Consider the following 6,930-nt stretch of genomic DNA (forward strand, 5'->3'; position numbering starts at 1 on the left):
TGTTATATCATCGTTCAAATGTATTTTGAACTGTTTGTCGCTGTAATACGTAAAACGAGATTCCCGGAAAATTCACACAACAATTTACAGATAATCTGATATTTTTTACCCCACCCACGCCTCAAAATATGTCAACAAACTAGCGTGGTCCTTATCATTACCTTGAAAATGACCTGTCTTCAAGTAAAACAGACTGGTCTCTGACATTAAGATGACTGAATATCCATGTATTATGAAACACACTCTAAAACTAAGAAAAATCTTTAAAATCCAATGACTCTCCGCATTTGTTTTGCTAACACATTTGACCAATTTTTCATTCATTAAATCGCGGCGTTGTAATTTGGTTATGTATTCATGACCGGCTTAAAATAAAAGTGTTTTCTTTATTTTTTTGGAACATATGGGCACTTATAAAACTTCATTGATTACTGTTCATAAAAGCATTGCACTAAAAAACGAGCAAATAATAAACTATACGAATGAATAGCAGAGAACTTTTTTCTCAAAAAACCGGAAATAGAAAAGTTGACAACTATAATTTTGCGTGAGGGGCGCGGCACGGGTAACGGTGGGTAATTAAAAAAGGGGGTAATTAAGAAATCAATTAAAAAACTAATAAAACTCCGAAAATAAGCATAAAAGAAACAGAAAAAAATATTTCAGTGTAAGATCGTATTTAATTTCAATCGTGATCAACGAAAAGACTATATTTTCACTCGTGGCTTTGCCACTCGTGAAAATATGTTTTTCTATGACACTCGTGAAATAAAATACGATCTTACACTGAGATCAACAAATATCCTCTAAATGAGAAGTGCAAAAGTAAAGTGCTACCCATATGAACATATAATTGAAAATGTAGAAGAACTAGTTAAGGAAAGGATTAATGTCCAGGTCTTGTATATGTTAACACGAAAAGTTAAATCTAGTCTTGTTCACAATGGATTATTTGTTCAGTAACATTTACATGATAAGAGATATTAATTCAGAATGGCATAAAGTTGTTAACATCGAACCAATTAATATTGTCTGGAAAATAAGCAATTGAGGGACAGTTGCATGCGTAAAAAAAGGAAGAAGTTGCAAATGATTTCTCATCCTTAGCATTCTTCTCTTTTTTGTCAATAAAACAATCGTGGGTTAGAAGTATACACTACTTTCGCAAATCATTGTTTGGGGAAACAAAAGTAATATTTGCATACGTACATTTGAATGATAATTGATGTGAAATATAAGAATTTTCGTGACACCACCCTGCCATTTTCGGAAAATACCCTTTTTTGATGAAGGACAAATTGGTGGCGTGCGCCTTACTACCCGATGGGGGGTCACTATTGCGAACTGATATACATATTTGTCTGTGTTTTTGTTTCGATGTCCGACTATGTGTCTGTCTTTAATTCTATACAAACATCATATATTGAACTTATGCGTATGCTCTCTCGTTTAAATCCGTGAGGTTGGAAGCCTGGAGATTTAGTAGAGTGAAATTAGCGCCTGTAGGCCTGGCAGCGTGAAGTAAGCAGTCTGAAGACCTGGCAGCGTGGAATTAGCAGTATGAAGACCTAGTAGCCTAGAATTAGCAGCTTTGCAGCCTGACTACATGCTGGCAGGGTGAAGTTAGCAGTCGGAATACCTGGCAGCGGGGAATTAGCAGTATGAAGACCTAGTAGCATTGAATTAGCAGCTTTGCAGCCTGACTACATGCTGGCAGCGTGATGTTAGTAGTCTGACAGCCTGGCATCGTGGACTTAGCACCTTTGCAGCCTAAATACATGCTGCTGGCATTGCGATGTTAGTAGTCTGACAGCCTGGCAGCGTGGAATTAGCAGCTTTGCAGCCTGACTACATGCTGGCAGCGTGATGTTAGTAGTCTGACAGCCTGGCAGCGTGAGGTATCGAAATGTATGGAAACACGGCATTGTATAGTTGTTTGGTTATTGCAAAAAGTCGGTTACAGGGATTTCAAATTTATAGTCTTTAATGCATTACATTTCCTTTTCCCATATATTGGCAGTAACTCATATTGATATGGTCTTGGTGTATTTTTTCTTTTAAGGCAATATCGTACCGAACGTCGAATCATAAGCTTTTTAAGCTCACGTCTTTAAATGTCAAGGCATTCTGAAAAACACGTTCTTTTCAACAATTTCATCCGCCATATTATGTGAACATAATGATGTTTGTGTCTGGACTCGTTACTGATTGCTGTAGTGATAGAGTGATAGCGTATTTATGCGATCTTGGATAGTTTAGGGATGCAAACACATAAAAAAAAAACAGCTATTCGTTTTACTTCTTGAAATGCAATCATCAAACTGTTATGTCACATGAATGAAAAATGGAACATCATAACAACCGATTTATATGCAATAGTATAGACATAATTGCATATTGTTTCTTTATTTAAACACAAAAGAGAAACATTATTAATGTTTTACATAAAACAAACAGATATTAAACAATTGTCGGAGATAATAAGAATATGCAACATGCTTTATCAATCAAAGACATTTCTATTTTAATACCAGCGTATTCGTACGATATTGTGAAAGTGGACTCCAGAGGTACACAGCAGAATTGTTAGTTATTGCTTTTCCTTAGCAATTTAACTTATTTCATATTATCAAAGCAAGGTATCCATTCTATGTGTATTGAAATATAATTTTGAAAAAAGAAAGGTTTTGCTCTTTAATAAAGGGAACATTTTTAACATAACAGATATTGAGCATCGATTAAAGTGTTTTTGAAGTGTATAGCTTACTATAGTCTATAATATCTGGTGTGTAACGTGTCTGACAACTTAATAACAACAGTACTTGTCCCTGTAGTTTTCATTGTATCGCATTGAGAAACTGGCGGAACGCTGCTTTTATGAAATCCTAAATTCGGAGAAATGATTTAAGAATGAATGCGTGTGAAAAATCGGCACAAGATCTAGCCATCATATCTGTTTTACGGACGTTCAAGGTATTCAAAATGCAAAAACCGTTCTGAAGCGGCGAAAACCGTGTATAAACAAGTCGATAATTGTGCCGTCTCAGACCAATTGAAAAGCGGTATGCAATATTTATCCGGTCCTCAAAACAATTTTTCACATTTTACTTTTGATCATTTTACTTGAAACTTCCAATGATTCAGCCTTGCTTTTCTTGGCATCTTCACACATATGATAGTAGATAATAACACCACAAACACTTACCTGTACTGATACATATTTCAGTTATTTTTGCGAACACATTCTGATTTAGTTCGAATCCATCTGTGTTAGAGCTGTCGTTACAAGGTCCATTAACCTCAATCTTTAAAAAACCTATCGTGCAAAGTTAACGAACTACTAATTGATGTAACATTTAAAGATCTTTATATTGAACTTACATCTCATTAAAAGGTTATACCATTTGTTTGCGTTAATTCGGTGATGTTGGTGATGCATGAATATTGAAACATTTTGTTGATATTCAGGACTTAACACCGTTTGAATTGATGAACATCTTTCAAAATTAAAATGGCATATTAAGTATTTGAAATAGCGTATACTCTTTTGAATTAGTTTCAAGATAAACACGTGTTTCAAACTTTTTTTTGTTGCAATAATACTGATTATACACATTTTCTCTGGCGTGAACATCTGCGGACGCCAAATGAATGAGTTTATGCACGAGTGCCGAACTCTTTCCGTCGTTGTCTGCAAATGTTGTTTGGATATTTTATTGACCTTTTCAGTGATGATTCGTTCGTCAAAATCTTTTCATATGTTATATCAGAGAGATGAGATAACCTTTACCCACGATCCCATTGAAAGTGAATGTGTCCGAAACCTTCAATATATATCAATGTTACGTCACTTTGAATAGCTATTGTTAAGACAATCAAATTTAACAACGAAATACCTCTAATAAAGAAATATTGTCCTAAACATATTTGCATTATATTTTTATTGCAGTGGAACAGTGTCAGTTAATTCTAAATAATGGCTATTGCATTATCCAATAAGTAAACAAAGTCCAACATATTCAGGCCCCAATTTGTTAATACATCTTAAGCCTCACACGCCTATTGATATAAAGAAAATCACTTTCATGGCTTTTTTTATCAAAGCAGAAGTAGTTTTTTGAGATCATCTTGATATTAAACTTTCCGTAAAAGACTCAAACATCTTTAAAGGAGAGCATGACACATGTTATACTAAATCAAAAACAATGCGCTGAGCTTGATCCTGTCATGAAGGACTATGGAGTGTTCATAGATTGGAGCTGGAGGTTTACCTTCTTAGCTTTTGTTTGCCTTGGTATTGAGGATTAAGTTGTAATATAGCTCCAAAATTCAGTTTCTAAATAACTAAAACGTATGCATCAGATGAAATGTACTCGTTAAATAAGAACTCAACCCACTTGAGATTTTTAAGATTATTTATTACATTTATGCTCCGGTGTGAACTGTCAGTACAATTTTTAAACGTTTATAGAGAGCAGTCAAGAGCGTGTTGAGTGTTATCGGTAATCGAATGGTTTATATCAATAGCTAGCAGACCCGATAAATTGCTTGAAGCAGTGCATGACATTTCAACTTCGTTTAAAGGACTCAATGACGCCAATTTTATATCATTTCAATATCCACCTGTGTAAAGATATGTCAATCAGTTTTGAGAAACTGCAGCATACCAGTAAAACAGTTTATGAATAAATATGCAATGGGATTTCAGAGGAAATGCCAGTTTTGCATATTTCACGTACTGAAAAGTCTCAATCAAACCGATACAACCTGTCTTCGTAATTTGGGTGTACACATGTACTTTGTGCATCGTAAGGATCCCTCCTCCATAACTGTCTGATGAGCTAGAAAATAGTTTACACTTTACAGTACAATAAATATTCTTTAGATACAATTTGACATTGATTGTAAAGACCAATCCTTATAAAGACAGACTTGTCAGTGTGTAACGGAGAATGACACAGACCCACTCGTAAGAATAACGGCGAGTATTGTCCTGGCATAGCATATCACCGACGGTTATATTCAATTCCTTAGCAAATATGCAAGAGTAGCGTATAATCTAATTCACTTAACTGACCATAATGGTTTGGATGATGGTAAGAGGTACTTTTCTTGCACACCGGACAGGCATTTACGGCCGTGATGGGAAATTCCGTCACACATATCATCTCGCTACACAAAATTTATTTTAACTAACGTGTTTATGAACCACAACACAACATCAATTCAATCAATCGAAATATAATATGTAATTACACAAGATTCTTAATTTTAAAGTATAATCGTCACAAACTCGACCTTAAGACTACTTTGCGTCACCATTGATTTCCTATTACTTCACGTTATAATGTTAATAAACAACGTCACAGAGAATTTTCGAAATTGCGATACTGCAATATTTCTTCAAAAAGCTATTTTTTTAAGTTTCCAAATTTTAATTGCAGAATATACACTTTATACCCGTGAAATAAAATAGTGAAGGAAATTGTCAAATTTAAGGAAAAGGTACACTTTTTACTTAAGATGCTTATGTAAGATGGTCCCTGGCATTACAAACGTGCATTATTACTAAGATTTTCTAATGTTATAACATACCTTCTAGAGGCAATTGGGTTGTGTTTTCTTTTGTTAATCTAAGTTATTAGCGAGATACTGCTAGTTAAGATCCAAGTACTTGGGAAACATGCTCGTTAGATCAAACAAAGCACTAACAATTGATGGCTATTCTTGTCATTTTACAGTCACGTTTATCATAATACCTATAGCTTGCTGGCAGTTTGTGGGCTTTTGAATTTCCGGTAATTTTATTGACAAGTAATAAACACAATATTTTTCGGAAATATGGATATGTTTTTTTCGGCGAGTCCAAGTTTATTCCGAGGGTGTAAATATTCACACAAACCCACAAAAGTATCGGTGTTCCGAAGTTATTTAGCATATGCCAGAATATACTTTCAAAGATAATTTGTAATGTTATACTCAAAACTTGTTTGGTCTCATGTGCCTATAATTGTTTCGGTGTAGTAAACAAGAACTAAGATTTTGAGCTTGAGTTTCAGTCCACTTAATGTTTAGTTAAAGGTATAATGTAATACTGAAAACGTGTAAGAAAATCCGAGCTTTAAATGATGTGACCATATACGCATTTAAATACATATGAGATTGTAGTTTTTTTGGAATTCATGTTCTTACATGTCTGTTTCTTTCGAACTTTCTGTCGGTGTCAGCTGCTACACGTTAGTGGCCATTTCACTTAAGCGGTACTACGCCATATGTCAGCCGTTCGAATCTCGACTCTGGCAGACCTATGGGCATGCGCGTCGGATGTTGATCGCCATATGGAGTTCCATCTTGCTATTCATGGGCCCTATTGCCGCTTTTCATCGTGTATTTATAATACAGGTGAACTACAGTTATAACAGAAGTCACACATACAATTATGTTATATTTCTGCATTGGCATCTTTCGATGTTGAAAGGTACATTTAAGTAACACCTGTGACATGGATCGCTTGGAGGAAAATTATTATTTTTGTCTAGTATTGTGCATCATGAGCTGGCATTGGTTGATGTTTTCAAATACATATGCAAACCATTCCTATTCAAATCGGACCACAATTGTCATTCTTGTTATAAAATCTGATAAACATGATTATCCCTCTTTTGTTTTCAATACTTTGACTGCCACAACGGGACTCATCTTTGCTGAGGACGTCGAATATTACCTATTTTAAAACAACGCTTTTATAAACGTTTTTCATAATGTTAATGACGTCATGAAATCATGAAACAACGTCATTAAACAATTTTGATTTATAACATACGCTTAATTAATTCCTTATATAGTGATATTGTTAACAAGCTTCTGATATTATTTGAAATTCAGAGTGTAAACTGTTGATAGCTGATGTGTACACAATGGTGGTCTTCT

Source organism: Mya arenaria, chromosome 3 (assembly GCF_026914265.1).
Source record: "Mya arenaria isolate MELC-2E11 chromosome 3, ASM2691426v1".
NCBI classification, from domain to species: Eukaryota; Metazoa; Mollusca; class Bivalvia; order Myida; family Myidae; genus Mya; species Mya arenaria.